Below are 24,772 nucleotides of genomic sequence, written 5' to 3' on the forward strand. Positions count from 1 at the left end.
CACACACACACACACACACACACAGACTACAGACATCTTGACTAATTTTGTCACTCTTTCTAGCTCTTCACTTTGGTTTTTGCAGCGTCCCTAATTCTTGAAAAATCGCTTAGGTTGACTGAAGGGTGGTAAAGTGAAATGTATGGAGAGAAATCCATGTTTAAAGACAGGCTTATATTCTTTTGTCACTACTATTATCAAATAAAATGTCAAAATATGTTTACAGTTATCTAGGAAACTGCATTTCCAGTTGTAAATGTTACCTGAAACCCTGGAGACAATAATGCAGTTGCAATTTTATATTCATTGCTGCATTCTCCAACTTTTCACACAAAAGGGACAAATAATGGACTTTTATGAAGAGGTACTTTGGACTAGTAAGTCTGATAAGGAAAAACAGAAATTTGTAACTCATGCAGTTAGCTTTTTTGTTCTGGAATTCATTCGAGGGGATGCTTGAGCTAGTTATTTAAAGAAAAATAGAACTCGAGTTGAAGAGGTTGACTGGAATTACATGTAAAGAAGACATGTTAAAAGCAAGAAGGCATAAGAAAACATTTTCAGGTTCAGGAGTCTATGGAGTTTGGGAAAGTAGTAGGAGATTAACCTGAGTGAACAGAGACCTGAAGGTAAAGGGCTTTCTATTTCATTCTAAGAAGTTAATACTTTATCCTATAGCCAGTGAAGAGTGAAGTGAAGAGTTTTAATCAGGAGAGTAACATAATCAGATTTATATGTCCACTAAGCTACTCAGGCTTAAGTGAGATGGTTGGAATGGATGGAGTTCATATTGAAGTCATGAAGTTAATGCAATAGTTCAGTCATAAAATAAAGGCCTCAACCTAGCAGTAGCAGTGGCAGTAGATCAATTGCAGGGCAATTAAGAGACGGAATTGGCAGCACTTAGTGACGAATTGGATGTTTCTAGCTGCTGCTTGTATTGTTGACGGTAGATCAGTAATGGCCTCTTATTAATGACTATATTGTCATCAACAAATATTTATTCAGCATCTATTCCGTGTTAGATAGCTACAGTATACATTAGAGAAACTCTAGACTCTACTAATGATTTCTCTTAGGGCTGAATATTGCCACTGAATCTTACCACCCAGTTATGAACTCTTTGAATGGAGCCAAATTATTTTTTTCCAAAAGTAGTGCTCATTGTAAGCCAACTCTTTTGATCAAAAAGTGTGAATAACATTGGAATACCCAAGTAGTTACTCTATGATGAGCTAAAGTGAGGCAAATATTTGTTTGCCAGGTAAGCCAAAGAAAATTTCCAGGGCACCCAGAAATAGAACGTGAAGCATAATAAGAGTTGCACACTGCTGGGGAAGAGCAGCAACAAAAAGGCCAACTCAGCCTGTAATAACTTGACACATAACTGTCTGACATAAATTAAAGAGACAGAGGTATACACAGTAAAAGCTGCTATAAATATCTGCTACAACCACAGATCACATGATAGCACTTTATGTATGCAATAATTATACTTAAATGTGTATAGTATTTTGTAACTTACAATCTGCTTTGTCATACCTTGTTTCATTTAGTCCTCACATCAACCGTGGAAGATAGGTATTATTTACTAATATTACCATATTTATGAGGAAACTGAGGCTAAGAAAAGTTGTGACTAGGTCAGAGGCCACAGAGCTAATGGGATGGAGACCAAATCTAGGTTTTATGACTCCAAACATAGTGCTCTTTTCACTTAATAACACCTGAACTGTGGAAGAAACGCTTGAGCAATTTAAGAAGGCCACAGTGGTCTTCTGTTTCTAAAAAATGCCAGAACTTATTCTCACCTCAGGACCTTTCCACTTGCTTTCCCCTCTACCAGGAATATCTTTCCTGTAGATTTTTAAATGACTTTTTCTTATCATTCAGGTCTCAAAACAAATGTCACCTGCTTAGAGAAGCTTTCCAAGAGAACCTTATCTAAAGAGGCCACTCCCCGTCCCCACCACTCTGTATCACCATTGCCTTGTGTTATTTACCCTAAAATCTTGCTATTTCAATGTGATCCACGGACCACTAGCATTGGCGTTACTTGAGAGGTTGTTAGAACTGCAGAATCTTTTTTAGCTATTTTGAACTATACAATAAATTATTGTTAACTGTAGTCACCTGCCCTACTGTACTATAGAACACTAAATCTTACTCCTTCTAACTACATTTTTGTGCCCATTAACCAACCTCTTCATTGTCCCTCCCTTCTGCCCTTCTTACCTTCTGATAACCACTATTCTACCCTCTACCTTCATGAGATCTACTTTTTTAGCTCCCACATATGAGTGAGAACATGTGTATTTGTCTTTTTGTACCTGGCTTATTTCACTTAGCATGATGACCTTCAGTTCCATCAATGTTGCTGCAAATGACAGGATTTCATTGTTTTATGGCTGAACAATATTTTATTGTGTATGTATACCACATTTGGAAGAAAGAACATTCCCAACATGAAGAAAAACTAAATATTTCTTTATTTGATTATTACCTTGTTGTATATGTTGTTTATGCTATCATATGCATGTATCAAAATATCACATGTACTGCAACAATATGTACAACTATTACATAGCAATAAAAAATGAAATGCAGAATCTCAGGCCCGATGCCAGACTTAAAGATTCAAAATCCGAATGCCTCAGGTTGTTCATATGCACATTCAAGTTTTAGAGGCACCTTTAGAGCACCTATCACTTTCTGAAACTAACTTCTTTATTTTCCATGTACTTTTAACATTTGGAAATATTGAATCATAACTGAAAATTACAAAGAAAAATGTAATCACCATGTACCTACAACCCAGCTTAGTCATAGCTTAACATTTTACGATATTTGCCTTAGATTTATTTATTTATTTATTTATTTATTTATTTTTGAGGCGGAATCTTGCTCTGTTGCTCAGGCTGGAGTGCAGTGGCACAATCTCGGCTCACTGCAACCTCCGCCTCCTGGGTTCAAGCGATTCTCCTGCCTCAGCCTCCCGAGTAGCTGGGACTACAGGTGCATGCCACCATGCCCAGCTAATTTTTTGTATTTTTAGTAGAGACGGGGTTTCACTGTGTTAGCCAGGATTGTCTCGATCTCCTCACCTCGTGATCCGCCCACCTTAGCCTCCCAAAGTGCTGGGATTACAGGCTGAGCCGCTGTGCTTGGCCTGCCTTAGATCTTAAAAATAATGACTTAGTTGAAGATCCCTCCCTGCATTGCCCTTCTCTAATCCTAGTCTCTTTATCCTTGTGGATTTATTTCTGTTTTGTTCTTTTATGTTATTTTGGTGGAGTCTGTAAGGAAGAGGCGATAAATAGGCTTCATTAATCCACCGTGATTATCGGGATGACCTACGTATTTTATGAGGCTAGTATAAACTTAATACATGGACAAGGATCGTACAAGAATATTATAGGTCAATCTTGGTTATGAACATAAGTGAAAAACTCTTTAAAAATAGTAGGCTCAACATGCTTAATGACATTATACTTCTTACTTCTGGTTATAATTTGTCTTGCCAGAATGCATCCTTTAGTGATTCTTTCACTGAAGTTCTGTACATAGTAACTGAGTCTTGAAGTTCCTGAAAATACATTTATTTCATCCTCATTTTGCATAATAGTTCAGCTGAGTATCAAGTTTTAGGTTGATAGATTACTGAATTAAATTTCTGTGGAAATAAATTTTCCTGTCATTACATTATTATTATTATTTTTTTTTTTTTTTTTTTTTTTTTTGAGACGGAGTCTTGCTCTGTAGCCCGGGCTGGAGTGCAGTGGCCGGATCTCAGCTCACTGCAAGCTCCGCCTCCCGGGTTTGCGCCATTCTCCTGCCTCAGCCTCCTGAGTAGCTGGGACTACAGGCGCCCGCCACCTCGCCCGGCTAGTTTTTTGTATTTTTAGTAGAGACGGGGTTTCACCGTGTTAGCCAGGATGGTCTCGATCTCCTGACCTCGTGATCCGCCCGTCTCGGCCTCCCAAAGTGCTGGGATTACAGGCTTGAGCCACCGCGCCCGGCCTTATTATTATTATTATTATTTTGGTAGTGAGAATCCTTGTGTGCTTTGTGATTTTTTGTTATAATCTCTTCTTTAAGAGATTTTTTTGTTGTTGTTATAATCTCTTTCCTAAGAATTCTGCACATACATTGGGTTGTGGAAATGTCACTACAGGACAGTTTTGTGTTTGCTTCTGGAGTATTCCTACAGAATTTACCAGTTTGAGATCAGTTTTTAGTCTTTTGGTTTTTTTGAGCTTTGATTTTCCATGCCATGTATGTAGTATGTGTATGGATCCTGCACCCATGCACAGTGCAGATTTTTCGTGGAGGATCCACAACTGAGAACAGATGTATTGCTTTCAGGACCACGTTCCTAGGCCAAGGATCAGAGTTTTTCTAGTACTCCTTTTTGCAGGAAGCTCAAATCCAGCTCACTATCTACAAACTGGATCTGTGGCCTCCTACCCATTTCAGTAGGGCATGAAAACCCAAGCCACATGGGAGTGGAAAAGGATTTGACTACATAGGAGCATGGAAGAATGATTTAACTGTTCTTTATCTTGATTGTGGTGGTTGTTACACTACTGTATGCATTTTTAAAACTTGCAAAACTATACACTAAAATAGTGATTTTACTTTATTACCTTAATTTATAAAAGAAAAAAAAGTACCCCAGACTTTGTCTTACATCTGATTTATCTATGGACCACTGGGCTTCAACTCTTTACTCTGTTCTGGCTGTGATTTTCCTCTTTGTTTCTAACCTCTAGACGTTTCCTTTGTTTGCTTTCAAGCTCAACTACGCATTTTTTTAAAAAACTGTGGGGATTTTTGTTGCTACTTTTAACCAGCTTGTCTGTGTTTGGAGCCTGTAGGGTAGTGTCTCTTACATTTTGTCAGTTAGCCCTCTTGTCTCTATTGTATACCTCTTAACTTGGTATTTACACTTTAAAAAATACAGCCCAAAATTCCCCTTCCCCCAAAATAAGGTGCATTGCATAAAGATGTTTATATCAGTGTTATTAATAATAGCAACTTTTTCTGTTGTTTTATTTGTTTATTTATTTTTTAGAGACAGAGTCTCGCTCTTGTCACTCAGGCTGGAGTGCAGTGTTGCAATCACAGCTTACTGCAGCCTCAAGCTCCTGGACTCAAGGGATCCTCCCACTTCAGCCTCCCAAGTAGCTGGGACTAAGGTGCATACAACCATGCCCGACATATATTTAAAAAAAATTTTTTTTTGAGACAGAGTCTTGCTCTGTTGCCCAGGCTGGAGTGCAGTGGCACCATCTCAGCTCACTGCAACCTCCACCTCCTGGGTTCAACCAATTCTCCTGCCTCAGCCTCCCGAGCAGCTGGGACTACAGGTGTGTGCCACCACACCCAGCTAATTTTTTTTTTTTTTTTTTGTATTTTTAGTAGAGACGGGGTTTCACCATATTGGCCAGGCTGGTCTTGAACTCCCGACCTTGTGACCCACCTGCCTTGGCCTCCCAAAGTGCTGGTATTACAAGCATGAGCCATTGTGCCTGGCCTAAAAATGTTTTAAAGATGGGATTTCTCTGTGTTGCCCAGGCTGGTCTCAAACTCCAAGCCTCAAGTGATCCTCTTGCCTCAGCCTCCCCAGTGGCTGGGATTTACAGGCATGAGCCACCATGACCAGTGCAACTTTTGAAAATAATTCCAAATATTCCAAAAGCAGTTCAATGAAATACCTCAACAGCTATTATTTGAAAAGTATATGTATGGACTTGCGTTGATATGGTATATGGGAAAGTATATATGAAATAATGGTGAACAAAGCAGAAACAAATATATATATCCATTTATGTGTATGTATATATAAACACATGCACACACATGTTTATTACTATTGAGATTTTAGGAGAACATTGCACAAAATAAGTAGTTGTTTTAAAGTTATGTTTATCACTTTTTTCCCCCTTTTTTGAAGGGAATATTTATTCGGCATTTATTCTGTTTTAAGCACTGTGCTGCACTGCACTGGGTGCTTTAAGTTGTCTCATCGAATTTAATCCACTCAATGCACATAAAGATTGGTTTCTGTTATAATCTCCACCTTACAAATGATGAAAAGGAAGCTCTGGGCTTGCCCAAGTAGTTTGGAAGTGGTAGAGATGATATTCAAATCCAGAAGGTCTGATTCCAGAACCCATGCTCCTTATCACCATGCCAGGGAGGGTTTTAATAATAGTCGTTTGTATAAAAATTAAATTTTAAAAATTAATGCAAAGTTTTAGTTATTTTTTAACTTAATAAAAATATAGAGATTTTAGTCAACTTTAATGCTTAACCTCCACGGGGAAAAATCTTTTACAAATTTGTAAAGGAGCTGGTTTCTTTGCATATCATGCAAAATAATATCTTAATCCTCATATGTAATAATCACAGCTATTATCGAGTGCTTCATCTGTAACAGGGAGTAGCTACTGCTTTACATACATGATCATATAATCCTCTCAAATATTGTATGAGGTAGCTAATATTATAATCACCATGTTTTTCTGCTGATGTAACCTGATACGTACAGACATTAAAGAACTTTCTCAAGATTGCTTACCTAGTAAACAGCGGAGTCAAAACTCAAACCTAAACCTTACTTTAAAGTCTATGCTGCCAACCTAAACTATGCTGCCTTTTCTTGTATGTGTCAAAGTCACTTGTAGAATTTAGGGGGCATGCCAAATCTGTTTTCACTATAATATCGTGGGCAATCCTAGGTATTATAAAGCAGTGACCCAGCTTTATCTCGACAAAGAATAATCTTGTGGGAATTTTGTAGGACTGCGGGACCCCATGTAGATGGCACAATAAGAATCATCTCCTTTTGAACACTATGTATACCATTGCTCCAAGAGTCATCAAGTTTATCCCTTAGAAATATTTCTAGGTATACCCTAATTTCTTTCTTTTTTTTTTTTTTTTTTTTTTTTGTATTTTTAGTAGACACGAGGAAGGGGGGGGTCTTACCATGTTGGTCAGGCTGGTCTCGAACTCCTGACCTCAGGTGATCCACCCACCTCAGCCTCCCAGAGTGCTGGGATTACAGGCGTGAGCCACCATGCCTGGCAGGTATATCCTAATTTCAAGTCTCTTGAAGAGCTAACTTGCTTGCTGTTTTAAAGCTCCACGGTTTTACTCTGGTGTGAAGGATCCAGTGAACTGTGAAAACATGTCTTTGTATCTGTGTGACTGGCATGTAGACCCATGATAAAGCTATAGATTAAAAACTCAGTATGATGTTTTTAAGCTCTCAGAGCTCACTTCAAAGTTTTCATCTTAAACTCTCCAAGTTGCAATTTCAAGATATTCTAAAAGACATTGAAGTGGGGTGACAGAATGAGAATGAGAAAAATTAGAGAGTTATCTGGAAAATTATTTTAATGAGATGGGTTACAAAGGGGTCGATAGGGTTGAGTGTGACATCAATTTTTAATAGGCTGAGCCTGATGAGGGTTCATATCTGTCTATTAATGTAATATCAGTAAGATCCCTCTGGCTATAAAACCCATGATTCTGTGATTTCTTACTAACCTGAATCATTATTTATGTTTGAGGGAGCCTCTCTGGCAGAATCAGATTTTTTTTAAAGATCTGTTGTTACCCAGGTAACTGCAATAATTATGGTACTATTAATAATTACAGAGAAGGAAGGAAACTCAGGTACGTGGAGGCAGTACTGAATGGTATGATTGCAAAAGCATCAGTATGATGTTGTACTGATTTCATGTTGCTGCATAACAAATTACCATAAACTTTGTGACTAAAAACAACATACGTTTATTATCTCACTATTTCTGTGGGTCAGTAGCGTAGATACAGATGAGTTGCATTCTCTGCTCCAGGTCTCACCAAGATAAAAATCAAGATATCAGCCAGGGCTGCAATCTCATCTGAGACTTGGGGTCCCTCTCTCAAACTCACTGATTGCCCCAAAATTCACTTCCTTACAATTGTAGGACTGAAATCCTTGTTTTCTTGCTGGCTGTTGGCTGAGGACTACTCTGTTTCTAGAGGGATCCTCAGATCCTTGCCATGTGACCCCTTTTATAGGTAATTAACGTGATTGGTTGCTTCTCCACGGCCAGAAAGAGAATCTCTTTGGTTTTGAATCTTTCTTTCAAGAAAGGACGGGACCCTCTTTTAAAGGGCTTGCCTGATTAGAAAAGACCCACCCAAGATAATCTCTTTTTTGATTAACTTAAAGTCAACTGATTCAGTGCCTTAATTACATCAGCAAATTCCCTCATCTTTGTCATGTAACATAATCAAATCAGTGGAGTGATATCCCATCCATATTCACAAGTTCTGCCCACACTCAAGTGGAGGGGATTATGTAGGGTATATATACTAGAGGGTGGAAATGATAGTGGCCATCTTAGAATTCTGCCTATGACAAAAAACTGGGGTTGAAGATCAAGTTGTAAATGAAAATATGTCTACACAAAAACCTGAACATGAATGTTTACAGCAGCACTGTTTAGAATAGCCAAAAAGTAGAAACAATTTAAGTGTTCATCAATTGGTAACTGAATGAACAAAATATGGTATATCCATACAATAAAATTGCTGTGGCTTAAGTATACACCCTAAAAAGCATGTTTTAGAAACTTAATCCCCAGTTCAGCCTAATTCCTATTAGCTGAGGCCTGATGAGTGATATTTAGGTCATGAGGGCTACACTCTCATGAATGAATTAATGTTGATTACTAAAGGGCTTGAGGGCTGGGTGCAGTGGTTCACTCCTGTAATCACAGCCCTTTGGGAGGTTTAGGCCAGTGGATCACTTGAGGTCAGGAGTTCAAGACCAGCCTGGCAAACATGGTGAAACCCCATCTCTACTAAAAATACAACAATTAGCTGGGCGTGGTGGCACATGCTTGTAATCCCAGCTCCTCAGGAGGCTGAGGCAGGAGAATCACTTGAACTCAGGAGGCAGAAGTTGCAGTGAGCCAAGATCGTGCCACTTCATTTCAGCCTGGGTGACAGAGCAAGTCTGTCTCTAAATAAATAAATAAATAAAGAGCTTGAGGGTGTGAGTTTGATCTCTCACATGCACATGCATGCTTTCTTGCCCTTTCACCTTCTGCCTTCCACCATAGGGTGATGCAGAAAGAAGGCCCTTGTCAGATGCAGAGCCCTCAACCTTGGACTTCCCAGCCTCTAGAACTGTAAAAAATAAATCTCTGTTCTTTATAAATTACCCCTTATCAGAAACTCTGTAATAACATCACAGACTAAGACAGAAATATTTTTGAGCCATACAACGGAAGGAAGTGTCGATACATGCTACAACATGGATGGACCTTGAAAACATTATGCTCAGTGAAAAAAATTTGAAATACCATATATTGTATGATTCCATTTATATGAAATGGCCACAATAAGCAAATCTACAAAGATAGAATGTTAGTGATTGCCTAGTGCTGGGGAATTGGAATACCTGCTAATGTGTATGAGGTTTCTTTTTGAAGTGATAAAAATATGTTCTAAAGTTGATTGTGGTGATGGTTGCAAAACTCTATGAATATACTAAAAACTATTGAATCATACACTTTATAGGTAAATTATATGGCATTTGAATTATATCTAATAAAACGGTTTTAAAACAAATCATGTTGTATTACTTGCCAGCTTCTTTGATGTTTGGCAATTCAAACTCAGTTTCCTCATCCCTAAGTGGATTTAAGTAAATATAATACTCTCCCTAAGTGAATATAATACCTCCTTCACAAGGTTGCTGTGAGGTTCAAATGAAGTAATTATGATAAATTGTTTTGTAAACTTCAAAATGCTATACAAATTTTTAAATTGTTATTATGTAGTATATAACTTTGCAACCAAGGCAAGATCAACCTAATCCTTTTTTTTTTTTTTTTTTTTGGTTGTCTTGTCTCCCAATATATTAATCTCAGTAGCTGGGTATCATTTCTATATTTCCAAGACGAAAGCCTTCTCCCCCTAGTATGTCCATTTCCTTTCATTCTCAACGGAAGTGGAGAACAGTTGCTCAATGCCATCTATTCTTTCATCTACTTGAAGTCTTTTCTTTAAAATTCCTCAATTCTTCTCCCCAACATCAATAAACTAATCCAGTTTCAAAGCTAAACAAGCCCAGTTTGTTTAACCTTTACTTATAAACCCTCATAAATTGAGTATCTTTTCCCCTCATCTGATCCTTTTATATGTAAAAGATAAACAAGGGCTTCAGGATTAAAAGTAAGATCTGCCTTTGGGGTCTATGTATAACAAGCAATGTTTAAAGCAAAGGTCAAGGAAAGGGTAAGAGATTGGGGACTGGAAGAGACATTTTATTTAATTGAAACTAAGAAGAATCCACAGGGATTATAATTCTCCAATGTTTGAAGCAGCAGATGAAATAACACAAGAAAAGATTGATAGGCATGTCAATGACATGTTTAAATGCTTGCAGTATAATACCAAAGAGAAAGGCTAAATTCACAAAAAGTATTAGTTATGTCAAGCACATTCATATGGAGAAAAATTGAAAGGTGAAACAGATGATTGGTCAATTTTTTAAAGTTTAATGATTTTTTAAATATTGTTTTTTGTTTTTTTAAGATAATAATTTTTTTCTTTTTTAAAAAATAGAGATGAGGTCTCACTATGTTGCCCAGGGTGGTCTTTAACTCCTGAGCTCAAATAATCCTCCTGCCTCGGCCTCCCAAATTGCTAGGATTATAGGCATGAGCCACTGCACCTGACTAAATAACAAATTTAACATAAAAATGATGAAGAATTCACATATCATGGAAAGTTTCTGAAATATAACTTATTCTCTAGCTCATTCAGATTATTAGCAATATCAGGGGAAATTCATTAACCTAGCACATAATCAATAAAAGATATTTTAAGTTTAGGATTTAAATATGATGCAGGACTGTCAATACTAGAATATCCTATGACAAAATGTGATGATTGATCATTCTAGTTTAGTCTTACAATAATTTTGTCCATAAGGGGCTTGTTATCATTTTATTCCTCTTTTGTACTCATGGTATATGATAACTAAAATCAACATGATTTTTAAACCATGTCTTTCAACCCTCTTTCCATATTTTAAACACTTCCCCTGTCTCCTCCCTATTTACCAATTACCAACCTATTCTGAAAAGAAATTGCGTTTGAGAAGAATGATACTGTAATAACAGATAAAAATAGAAATGTCAGTTTCCACTCAGTAGGGATAGTGTTGAGCATGTTGTCTCTAACACTTTCTGGAGAAGAGAAAGTCCGACAAAGTATGACAGCCTCCTCCATGGAGCTAACTCCATAATGAAGGTGGGTTCATGACACTATATAATAGCTTGATGCCCCCAATCCTTAAGACCATTCAAATTCATGGGCTCAGATCCTCTGCTCACCAAATAGCCTTCTTTCCAATTTTTTTTTTTTACCATTTTTATTGTGAATAATGTAAATAAAAATATATAAAAGGTAAATGAACAATTCTATGAATTCTTTAAAATCTGAGCACATCCAAGCAGCTACCACCCAGGTGAAGAAATAGAGCATTAACAAATTCCCAGGAGCCCCCAGTAATAAATCTTCCCTTCTACACAAAAGAAAACTAAAGACATCCTTACTTTGGTTAGACTTGCCTTCTTTTAAATTTTATTTAATGGAATCATATAGTTATTTTCTACATCTGATGTTTTTATTCAACCTTCTGTTTGTGATCCATGTTGTGACATATAGCTGTATAATTTATTTTTATTACCGTGTAGTATTCCATTGCATGAATATGCTATGTGTATTTATCCACTTGCCTGTTGGACATTTGGGTTGTTTCCAGTTTGGGGTCATCATGAATAATGCTGCTATAAATATTCTTATATACGTCCCTTGGGTGTACATGTGCATGCATTTCTTTTGTGAATAGACTTGGGAGTAGTCTATTCACTATAATATAGTCTATACTCTGAGTCATGCATCTTCAACAATACTTGATATTGTACATCCTTTTCAGTTTTGGCATTCTGCTAATGTGCAGTGGTATTTCTATACTTTCAATTTGTATTTTCTTTTTGTAATTTGCACTTTCCTTATGAAATTTACCACTGTAAAAAATTTGTATCAGTAATTGGGGTATCCTCTTTTGTGAAATGCTTGTTCAAGCCTCCTGCTCATTTTCATGTTCTTTTTTATTTGCAAGCACATTTATATATTCTCAGATAAGCTTCCTGTTGGTTGTATGTAACACAAAAATCTTTCCCCACACCGGATCTCCTAAAGTTGTATGTAAGGCATGAATTGTATGACTTCAGAACTGCTCTTTAAATTATTCATGGGCCTGGATCATATGTGTCTCTTTGTCATCTTTAAGTAGCTATCATATTAGACCCATAATGGGGGTTCAAGCAATATTTGAATTAAATCATTGAAGGACATAGTGAATTGATTTTTGTGTAGTTTTTAAATGCTACGTTTTACTCTGCATATGCATTTAATCTTATAATTTCAAAAATAGTTTCCAAACATTACTATGCAATGTTTAGCATTTTTTCATATGCTTGTTGGCCACGTGCATATTTTCTTTTGAAAAGTGTCTGTTCATCTCCTTTTCACACATTTTAGTAGGGTTTTTTGGTTTTTGCTTTTTTTTTTTTTTAATGTTCACTTTACTTTTAATTTGTGATTACAGGCAACATTCACATATCCTGGACTGATGACACATCAGCATTTGTTTCCCTTAGCCAGCCCAAACAAGTACAAATTGGTAAGTGTTTTGGATTTCTGTTTCGTGTATTAAATACAGTGAGATGTTGCCCTCCCACTGTCCCCCTCAATTAAAAGCTGTGGGCTCGGTCAGCTTACAGGCATTACTGTCTGTTTTTTAGCTTGTCTCTGTAATAAATGAAATAATTAGCAAATATCATGGATAGATGAGAAAATAAGACAAATCTTTGATTCTTTAGGTATGCTACATAGTATATTTTTTCATTTACCTCCGTTCTGTTCCTTTCCTATCACACTTTTTCTAAAATGAATTGCAGATTTACTTTGAGAATGAGAAGTACCTGCAGTAAATTGATGCCTACATTGACCTGTCCATCTCTGTACTTTCCCCACTTATTTGTACATATTTGAGATTTATTCACCCCATTAAACTTGTATCAAATACTTGTTTTACAAACAAATAAACTGAATATTTTCTTTGCTTTTAAAATAGGGTTGTAAAAAGCTGGAGCACCCCATCTCTCATTGGACCCAAAATAATTTTGATATTAACCATCATTAAATGTTCTGTTTTCTTTTTTGGGGGTGGGGGCTAGATTATTTTAAAATTTTTGTCCTTTTTAGTTATTTTTTAAATTTCCATAGGTTTTGGGGAACAGGTGGTATTTGGTTATATGAGTAAGTTTTTTTTTTCTTTTTTTTTTTTTTTTTGAGATGGAGTTTCGCTCTTTGTTCCCCAGGCTGGAGTGCAATGGCGTGATCTTGGCTCACCACAACCTCTGCCTCCCGGGTTCAAGTGATTCTCCTGCCTCAGCCTCCCAAGTAGTTGGGATTACAAGCATGCGCCACCACGCCTGGCCAATTTTGTATTTTTAGTGGAGACGGGGTTTCTCCATGTTGGTCAGGCTGGTCTCGAACTCCCGACCTCAGGTGATCTACCTACCTCAGCCTCCCAAAGTGCTGGGATTACAGGCATGAGCCACTGTGCCTGGCCATGAGTAAGTTCTTTAGTGGTGATTTGTAATATTTTGGTTTACTCGTCACCGGAGCAGTATACACTGAACCCAGTTTGTAGCCTTTTATCCCTCACCCCCTTCCCACCCTTTTCCCTTGAATCCCCAAAGTCCATTGTGTCATTCTTATGCCTTTTTATCCTTATAGCTTAGCTCCTGCTTATGAATGACAACATATGATGTTTGATTTTCCATTCCTGAGTTACTTCACTTAGACTAATAGTCTCCAATCCCATCCAGGTTGCTGTAAATGCCAATAATTCCTTCCGTTTTATGGCTGAGTAGTATTCCATAGTGTATATATACCACAGTTTCTTTATTCACCAGTTGATTGATGGCCATCTGGGTGGGTTCCATATTTTGCAATTGTAAATTTTGCTGCTATAAACATGTATGTGCAAATGTCTTTTTCAGATAATGACTTCTTTTCCTCTGGGTAGATACCCAGGAGTAAGATTGCTGGATCAAATGGTAGTTCTACTTTTAGTTCTTTAAGGAATCTCCACACTGTTTTCCATTAGTTGACATTCCCACCAGCAGCGTAGAAGTGTTCCTTTTTCACTGCATCCACACCAACACCTATTATTTTTTGATTTTTTAATTATGGCCATTCTTGTGGGAGTAAAGTGTTACTGCACTGTGGTTTTGATTTTAATTTCCATCTTGATTTCATTGTTGACTCGATCATTTATGAGCAGGCTATTTAATTTCCATATATTTGCATGGTTTTGAGGGTTCCTTTTGGAGCTGATTTCAAATTTTATTCCACTGTGGCTGAGAGAGTACCTGATATAATTTTGATTTTCTTAAATTTATTAAGAGTTTTTTTGTGGCCTATCATGTGTTCTATCTTGGAGAAAGTTCCATGTGCTGATGAATAGAATGTATATTCTGTGGTTGTTGGATAGAATGTTCTGTAAATATCTGTTAAGTCCATTTGTTCCAGGGTATAGTTTAAGTCCATTGTTTCTTAGTTGACTTTCTGTCTTGATGACCTGTCTAGTGCTGTCAGTAGAGTATTGAAGTCTCACACTATTATCATGTTGCTGTCTAATTTCTTAGGTCTAGTAGTAATTGTTTTATAAATTTGGGAGCTCCACTGTTAGGTGCATATATACTTAGGATTGTGATAGTTTCTTGTTGGACAAGGCCTTTTATCATTATATGTCACTCTGTGAGATGGAGTCTCAACTATCACCCAGGCTGGAGCGCAGTGGTGCGATCTGGGCTCACCAAAACCTCTGCCTCCCGGGTTCAAGTGACTCTCCTGCCTCAGCCTCCCTAGTAGCTGGGACTACAGGTGCACGCCTCCATGCCCAGCTAATTTTTGCATTTTTAGTAGAGACGAGGTTTTGCCATGTTGGCCAGGCTGGTCTCCAACTCCTGACCTCAAGTGATCCACCCACTTTGGCCTCCCAAAGTGCTGGGATTACAGGCATGAGCCACCACGCCTGGACTGTCTTTTTAAACTGCTGTTGCTTCAAAGTTCTTTTTGTCTGATGTAAGGATAGCTACTCCAGCTCGCTTTTGGTGTCCATTTGCATGGAATCTCTTTTTCCACCCCTTTACCTTAAGTTTATGTGAGTCCTCATGTGTTGGGTGAGTCTCTTGAAGATGGCAGATACTTGGTTGATTAATTCTTACCCATTCTGCAATTCTGTAATCTTTTAAGTAGAGGATTTAGGCCATTTACATTTAATGTTAGTATTGAGATTTGAGATACTGTTTCATTCATTATGCTAGTTGTTACCTGAATACCTTGTTTTATTTATTGTATTATTGTTTTATAGGTCCTGTGAGATTTATGCTTTAAGGAGGTCCTCTTCTGGTTTTGTTTCAAGATCTAGGATTCCTTTTAGTATTTCTTTTAGTGCTGGCTTGGTAGTGGCAAATTCTCTCAGTATTTGTTTGTCTGAAAGAGGCTATCTCTCCTTCATTTATGATGCTTAGTTTTGCTGTGTACAAAATTCTTAGCTGATAAATTGTTTAAGGAAGTTAACAATAGGACCACAATCCCTTCTAACTTGTAGGGTTTCTGCTGAGAAACCTGCTGTTAATCTGAAAGATTTTCTTTATAAGTTCCCTGGTGGTTTTGCCTCAGAGCTCTTAAGATTCTTTCCTTTGTCTTGACTTTAGATAACCTGATGACGATGTACCTAGGCAATGATCTTTTTGTGATTAATTTCCCAGGTGTTCTTTGAACTTTTGTATTTGAACGTCTAGGTCTCTAGCAAGGTCAGGGAAGTTTTCCTCAATTATTCCCCCAAATATATTTTTCAGACTTTTAGATTTCTCTTCTTCTTCAGGAACACTAATTATTCTTGGGTCTGGTCATTTAACATAATCCCAACCTTCTTGGAGGCTTTGTTCATTTTTTTAAATTCTTTTTTCTTTGTCTTTATTGGATTTGGTTAAATCAAAAGCCTTGTCTTTGAGCTCTGAAGTTCTTTCTTTTGCTTGTTCGATTCTATTGCTAAGACTTTCCAGTACATTTTGCATTTTGCTAAGTGTGTCCTTTATTTCCTGAAGTTGTAATTGTTTTTTTATTTATGCTATCTATTTCACGGAATATTTCTCCCCTCATATCTTGTATCAGTTTTTCATTTCCTTAAACTGGACTTTACCTTTCTCTGGTGCCTCCTTGATTAACTTAATACTCGACCTTCCGCATTCTTTTTCAGGTAAATCCGAGATTTCTTTTTGGTTTGGATCCATTGCTGGTGAGCTAGTGTGATTTTTGGGGGATGTTAAAGAACCTTTTTTTTTTATGTTACCAGAATTGTTTTTCTGGTTTCTTCTCATTTGGGAAGGCTATGTCATAGGGAAGGTCTGGGTCTCAAGGCTGCTTTTCAGATTCTTTTGTCCCATGGGGTGTTCTCTTGATGTAGTACTCTTCCCAGTTTCCTAGGGATGTGGCTTCCTGAGAGCCGCACTGTAATGATTGTTATTTCTCTTTTGGCTCTAGCCACCCAGCAGAGCTCCCAGGCTCCAGGTTGGTACTGGGGGTTGTCCGCACAGAGTCCTGTGATGTGAACTGTCTTCAGGTCTCTCAGCCATGGATACCAGCACCTGCTCTGGTGGAGGTGACAGGGGAGTGAAATGGACTCTGTGAGGGTCCTTAGTTTTGGTTGTTTAATGCACTATTTTTATGCTGGTTGGCCTCCTGCCAGGACATGGCAGGCTTTCAAGAGAGCATCAGCTATGGTAGTATACGGAGGATCAGGTGATTAGTGGAGCTCTATAACTCTCTATAGAATATGCCCTTTGTCTTCAGCTACCAGGATGGGTAGGGAAAGACCAGGATGGGTGGGGGCAGGGTTAGGCATGTCTGAGCTCAGACTCTCTTTGGGCCGAGCTTGCTGAGGCTGCTGTGGGGGATAGGGGTGTGGTTCCCAAATCAATGGAGTTATGGTCCCAGGAGGATTATGGCTGTCTCTGCTGTGTCATCCAAGTCATCAGGGAAGTCAGGGAAAGCTGGCAGTTACAGGCCTCACCCAGCTCCCACACAACCCAAAAGATCGGTCTTACTCCCACCATGCTCTCCCCAACAGCATCAAGTTTGTTTCCAGGCAGTGGGTGAGCAGGGCTGAGAACTTGCCCAGGCTACCAGCCTCCCAGCTGAGAAAGCAAGCAGGGCTTTCACGCCTCCCCACCTGTTGAGTCCACACACCGGATTCATGCCCTTCCCTGAGTTCTGGCCAGGAGACTTCGCATTCAGTTGTAATTGTTACAAAGTTCAGCTGGAGGTTTCCCTCTCCCTGTGGTCTTTTCCCAGTTCCTCTGGCAGCCCTCCCCAAGAACCTCTGTGAGACAAGTCAGAAATGGCTTCCCTGGGGACCCAGAAAGCCCACAGGGCTTTTCCCACTGCTTCCTCTATTACCCTTGTGTTTTGCTCAGCTCTCTAAATTGACTCAGCTCCAGGTAAGCTCAAGTTATTCTCCCATGATCTAAACCTTCAGGTTCCCCAGTGAAGGTGTGTATTTGAGGGTGGACGATCCCTCTTTCCCACTGTCACAGCTTGGGCTCTCACAGTATTTGGGCTTTCTCCCAGATTCTGCAGGAGCGATGTACTTCTTTCAGAGGGTCTGTAGATTCTCTCTGCTTTTCTGATATATTCGTGCAGTAGTTCTGGAGCAAAAGTTCATGATATGAGTCTCCACACTCTGCTCTGTCCATGTAAGCTGGAGCTGTGAGCTAGTCCTGCTTTTCCTCTCTCTCTCTCTTTTTTTTTTTTTTTGGCTTGGTAATTTGTTTACATTTCTTATAGATTCTGGATATTAGACCTTTGTTGGATACAGTTTGCAAATATTTTCTCCCATTCTGTAGGTTGTCTGCTTACTCTCTTGATAGTTTCTTTTGCTGTGCAGAAGCTCTTTGGTTTACTTCAATCCCATTTGTCAATTTTTGCTTTTGTCACTATTGCCTTTGGCGTCTTCATCATGAAGTCTTTGCTCATGCCTATGTCCTGAATGGTAGTGCCTAGATTGTCTTCCAGGGTTTTTATAGTTTGGGGTTTTACATTTATGTCTTCAATCCATCCTTTTTTGTATACGGTTTAAGAAAGGGGTTCAGTTTCAATCTTCTGCATATGCTAGCCAGTTGTCTTAGCACTATTTATTGAATAGGGAGTCCTTTCCCTATTGCTTGTTTTTGCTGATTTTGTCAAAGATCAGATTGATATAGGTGTGCAGCATTATTTCTGAGCTTTCTATTCGGCTTCATTGGTGTACGTGTCTGTTTTATTACCAGCACCATGTTGTTTTGGTTACCATACCTTGTAGTATAGTTTGAAATTGGGTAATGTGGTGCTTCCAGCTTTGTTCTTTTTGTTTAGGATTGACTATTAAGGCTATTTTTTTGCTTCCATATTAATTTTAAAATAGTTTTTTCTAATTCTGTAATGAATGTTATTGGTAGTTTGATAGTAATAGCTTTGAATCTGTAAATTGCTTTGGGCAGTATGACCATTTTGTCAGTATTGATTCTTCCTATCCATGAGCATGGAATGTTTTTCCATTTGTTTGTATCCTCTCTTCTTTCCTTGAGCAGTGGTTTGTAATTATTGTTGTAGAGGTCTTTCACCTCCTTGGTTAGCTGTATTCTGAGGTATTTTATACTTTTTGTGGCTATTGTAAATAGAATTGCATTCTTGATTTGGCTCTCAGCTTGGATGTTGTTGGTGTATAGGAATGCTACTGATTTTTGTATATTTACTTTGTGTCATGAAACTTTGGTGAAGTTGTATATCAGATCAACTGGGGAGGGATTATGGGGTTTTCTAGATATAGTAACATATCATCCGCAAACAGGGATAGTTTGAATTCCTTTCTTCCTATTTGAATGCCTTTTATTTTTTTCTCTTGCCTGATTGCTCTGGTGAGGACTTCCAGTACTATGGAAGTGGTGAATAGGAGTGGTGAGAGAGGGCATTCTTGTCTTGTTCTGGTTTTCAAAGGGAATTCTTACAGCATTTGCTCATTCAGTATGATGCTGGCTGTGGGTTAGTCAGAGATGGCTCTTATTATTCCTTCAATGCCTAGTTTGTTGAGGGTTTGTAACATGAAGGGACTTTGAATTTTATCAAAAAGTCTTTTCTGCATCTATTGAGATGATCATGTTTTGTTTGTTTTAGTTCTGTTTATGTGATAAATCTCATTTATGGATTTGCATGTGTTGAACAAACCCTGTATCCTGGGGATAAAGCCTACTTGATCATGGTGGATTAGCTTTTTGATATGCTGCTGGATTCAGTTTGCTAGTCATTCTTTGAGGATTTTTTCATTTATGTTCATCAGGAATATTGGTTTCTGAAGTTTTCTTTTATTTGGTGTGCCTCTGCCAAGTTTTGGTATGAGGATGATACTGGCTTCATAGAATGAGTTAGGGAGGAGTCCCTGTTCCTCGATTCTTTGGAATAGTTTTAGTGGGAATGGTACCAGCTCTTCTTTATATATCTGCTAGAATTCAGCTGTGAATTCTGCTGGTCTTGGGCTGTTTCTGGTTTGTAGGGTTTTTATTATTGACTCAATATCAAGACTCATTATTGGTCAGTTCAGGGTTTTAATTACTTCCTGGTTAAATCTTGGGAGGCTTATGTGTATAGGAATATGTCTATTTCTTTCAGGTTTTCTACTTCTGTGCATAGAGGTGTTCATAATAGTCTCTCTGTGTTTCTTTTTTGTATATTTGTGGGGTCAGATAATGTTCTCCTTCTCATTTCTGATTATGTTTATTTGGATCATCTCTCTTTTATTATTAGTCTGGCTAGCAGTGTATGTATTGTATTAGTTCTTTCAAATAACCAGCTCCTGGATTCATTGATATTTTGTATGGCTTTAAACACCTCAATTTCTTTCAGTTTAGATATGATTTTGGTTATTTCTTGTTTTCTGCTAGCTTTGAGATTGGTTTGCTCTTGTTTATCTAGGTCCTGTAGTTGTGATGTTAGGTTGTTAACTTGAGATCTTTCTTTTTGATGTGGGCATTTAGTGCTATAACCTTCCTTCTTAACACTGCTTTGTTTGCAACCCAGAGATTCTGGTATGTTGTATTTTTCTCATCAGTTTCAAAGAACTTCTTGATTTCTGCCTTAATTTCATTATTTACCCAGTAGTCATTCAGGAGCAGGTTGTTTAAATTCTATGCAATTGTCTGGTGTTGACTGATTTTCTTAGCATTGATTTCTATTTTTATGGCACTGTGGTCCAAGAGTGTGGTTGATATGATTTCAGATTTGTTTTTAATTTGCTGAGGATTGTTTTATTACCAATTGTACTGTCTATTTTAGAGTATGTGGCATGTGCAGATGAGAAGAATGTATATTCTGTTGTTTTTGGGTGGAGAGTTTTGTACATGGCTGTTAGGTCTATTTGTCCAAGTGTTGAGTTAAGGTCCTGAATGTCTTTGTTAGTTTTCTGCCTTGATAATATGTCTCACACTGTCAATGGGGTGTTAAAGTCTCCCACTATTATTGTGTGGTTATCTAAATCTCTTTGTAGGTCTCTAAGGACTTACTTTATGAATCTGGGTACTCCTGTATTGGGTGTGTATATATTTAGGATAGTTAACTCTTCTTGTTCAATTGAACTCTTAACCATTCTGTAATACCCTTCCTTGTCTTTTTTGATCTTCGTTAGTTTAAAATCTGTTTTCTCTGAAATTAGAATAGCAACCCCTGCTTTCTTCTGTTTTCTGTTTGCTTGGTAGATTTTTCTCCATTCCTTTACTCTGAGCCTATGGGCGTCATTGCATGTGAGATGGGTCTCTTGAATACAGCATACCATTGTGTTTTGCTTCATTATCCAACTTGCCACTCTGCCTTTTAGTTGGTGCATTCAGCCCACTTACATTCAAGGTTAGTACTAATATTGATATGTGTGAATTTGATTCTGTAATCATATTGTTAGCTGGTTATTATGCAGACTTGTTTGTGTGGTTGCTTTATATTTTTCCTGGTCTATGTACTTAAGTATGTTTTTGTAGTTGTTGGTAATGGCCTTTCGTTTCCATGTTTAGCACTCCTTCATGACCTCTTTTAAGGCAGGACTGGTAGTAATAAATTCCCTTAGTATTTGCTTGTCTGAAAAGGGTCTTATTTTTCTTTCACTTATGAAGCTTAGTTTGGCCAGATATGAAATTCTTCATTGAAAATTCTTTACTTTAAGAATGCTGAATATAGACCACCAATCTCTTCTGTCTCTGTAGGGTTTCTGCAGACAGGTCTGCTGTTGGCCTGATGGGCTTCCCTTTGTAGCTTACCTGTCCCTTTTCTCCAGCTACCTTTAACATTTTTTTCTTTCATTTTGGCCTTTGAGAATCTGATGACTATGTGTCTTGAGGATGGTCTTCTTGTGTAGTATTTTGCAGGGGTTCTCTGCATTTCCTGAATTTAAATTTTGGCCTCTCTAGTGAGGTTCATGGATGATATCCTAAAATATGTTTTCCAAGTTCCTTAGTTTCTCTCCCTCTCAGGTATGCCAGTGAGTCACAGATTGGGTCTCTTTACATTATTTTATTATTCTTGGAGGTTTTGTTCATTCTTTGTTACTGTTTTTTCTTTATTTTTCTGTGACTCAGTTACTTCAGAGAGCCAGTCTCCAAACCCTGAGATTCTTTTCTCAGCTTGGTCAATTCTTCTGTTAATAATTGCAATTGCATCATGAAGTTCTTGTAGTGTGTTTTTCAACTCTATCATATCTTTTAGGTTCTTTCTTATAATTGCCATTTCATCTATCAGCTTCTGTATCATTTTATTATAATCCCTAGACTCTTTGGATTGGGTTTTGATTTTCTCCTGTATGTCAATGATCTTTGTTACTATCCATAATCTGAATTCTATTTCTGTAATTTCAGCCATCTCTGCCTGGTTAAGAACTATTTCTGGGGAAGTAGTATGATCATTTGGAGGTAAGAAGACACTCTGGCTTTTTGAGTTGACAGAGTTCTTGTGCCAATTCTTTCTCAGCTTTGTGGGCTAATGCTCCTTTAATCTTAGAAGTTGCTGTGCTTTGGTTGTTTTTTTTTTTCTCTTTTATCCTATTTGATGTCCTTGGGAGTTTGGCTGTGGTATAAGGTGGGTTCTGTCAGCTGGCTTCATTTCTGAAATATTTTCAGGGCCAAAAGCTCAGCTCAGGATTCCTGAATTTCATGCTCTAAATCTTGGGAGTGGGTATCATGCCCCTGCCTTTTTTCTCTGGCACCTTGAGGTTTGGAACCTGCTGCACTAGAGAGGCCAAAGTGTTCCCAGAATGTTGGTGACAACACTCTGATGGGTGATGTCAGCCAAAGTGCTTTGTAGGGTGGTGGTACCTGGATCTGTCCTCATTTGCACATGCCAACAACAGAGGCAGCACAGCAGGGTGCGTGCTCCTCAGCTGTGTCGAGTCCTGGTGGGTTCAGGGGTGCCATCCTCCATAAAGGTGTTTTCAGGGGTGGTGGTCGAAGCATTTTATAAGGGGGCATGATGTCCCACTGGAGTCTCTATGCACATTTGCACTGGTGGTGGTGTTAGTATGGCATTGGCATGCTGGTAGGCATGGGACTATGAGTGCCCTCTGAGCATGTGTTTACATGGGTGACAGTGCCTGCTCAGAGTAGGGGTGGGTCTTCTGGTCTCCATGCATAGTTTCTCACCAACAAAACTGTTTGTGTAGAGCCAAGGTGTTGGCAGGTGTGTGACCAGAGTCCTCCTTGTGCACATTCATGCCGGCAGCAGTAGCCGCACAGTGCACGGGTGGGGACACTGTTTTGTGCAAGCAGCAGTGTCAGTATGGGGATGGGGAGCTGGTGGGTGTGTGGCTGGCAGTTTCCATGCCCTTGAACACTCTGATGGCAATGGCAGCATGGCAGGGGGCACGGTGCACTCACAGTGGCAGCAGGGGCACGGCAGGGTGCGTGTGCACATGCATGCTGGTGGCGAAGGAGGGGGCAAGTTTCACCCCCCCATACACAGACACCAGCTAAGCAATGTAGGGGGTGGCTGTGGGCAAGTGTGTGTAGGTAAAGTGGCATGGGGGAGGGTGTGGTGGGGTGATGGCATGGGTAAGCTGGTATGTGCCCATGGGGGCCACTCTGCTGGAGCTCTTCACCAGTCACATACAGTTTGCCAGTGCAGGAACTATGATGTGGGCCTCTAAGAGTCACCCCACCTGGGCATCCAAGGATCCACTGCAAGCAGGTGTGGCCAGGCTGGGGCCCCTGGAGAGGCCAGCAGACCAAGGGGTGCTCAGGTTGAACTGGCACCATCTCATGGGCAAGACTGCCCTGCACTGTTCAGGTCCAACAGTTCCAATAGGGCTAAAGTCTCCTAGGGGAGCAATGTAAGGTCTGGGGGATGGGCATCCCTGGCTGTGCTCCTCATAGATGCTCTCTCACCAAACCCTCAGAGCTCTGCACCAGCCAGAGTTCTGCCCCTGCCACTTCTCTAAGCAGTTCTCACTGCCAGCTCAAGTGTCCATGAAGGTCGTGGGTTCTCCTGCTGCCAGTAATCCAGAGGCCTATGGCGAGAAAAAGTTGCTCCTTGCCTGCTCAATTCACCCCTTCCCCAGGAGTCACTGGAGACCAGGAATGAGTCCTGGTGTGCAGTAGCCCCATTCAAGGTTCCTAGCTTCTTCCCCTTTCAGCCCAGCATCTGTGTCTTCCCTCCGCCCACTTTCAGTGCCTTCCTCTGAAGATCTGCTAGGAGTGCACCAGTCTTCCCAATGTCCTAGTCACTTGGTGCTAGATATTCCTCCTGGCTGAGTCTAGTTGGCTATCTTTATCAAGTTTTAAAACTAATTTTGGAGTGATGGAAAAAATTTAAAAATAAAATAAAATTAAGATGTATGAGTCCTCCAACTTTGTTCTTTTTCAAGATTGTTTTGGCTATTCTGTGTCCCTTGCAATTCCATGTATATTTTAGGATCAGCTTTTCCATACTGAAAAAATAAAGTTGTTGGAATTTTGATAAGAACTGTATTAAGTCTGTAGATCAATCTGTGGAATATTACCAGCTTAACAATGTTAATACTTCCAATCCACGAACATGAGTTTTTGAAATTTTGTTATTAAAAACTTTTTTTTAAAGAAACAGAGTCTTACTCTGTTGCCTGGGCTGGAGTGCAGTGGTGCAATCATAGCTCACTGCAGCTTTGAACTCCTGGGCTCAAGTGATCCTCCTGCCTCAGCTTCCTGAGTACCTGGGACTACAGGCACATGCTACCACACCCAGTTAAATGAGTTTTTAATAGGTTTTTAATACATGTTTTGATAATGAGTAAATTTAATTATCTGAGTATTACAAATGAGAAGTCTGAGATGAATTACTGATCAAAAGTTCAACTGTTATATCCCTGTTTCTAGCAGTACAGTGGTCTAGGACTGATTAGATATCTTGACAGACTTTCCTGTTGAAAATGAATAATAATGGATAGATGCATCAGTGAGTTCAAAATATATTAAGAAATAATAATAAAAAGAGGCCAAGTTGGTGGCTCACTCCTGTAATCCCAGCACTTTGGAAGGCCAAGGCAGGTGGATCACTTGAGGCCAAGAGTTCA

General features: G+C 38.9%; 1 protein-coding gene across 1 annotated transcript in view; it reads left to right on the forward strand.

Moving 5' to 3' along the window:
- LOC126946291 (motile sperm domain-containing protein 1-like) overlaps nt 1-24,772 on the forward strand; it is a 415,617-nt gene that overhangs the window by 265,766 nt on the left and 125,079 nt on the right.

This window comes from Macaca thibetana, chromosome X (genome assembly GCF_024542745.1).
Source record: "Macaca thibetana thibetana isolate TM-01 chromosome X, ASM2454274v1, whole genome shotgun sequence".
Lineage (NCBI taxonomy): Eukaryota > Metazoa > Chordata > Mammalia > Primates > Cercopithecidae > Macaca > Macaca thibetana.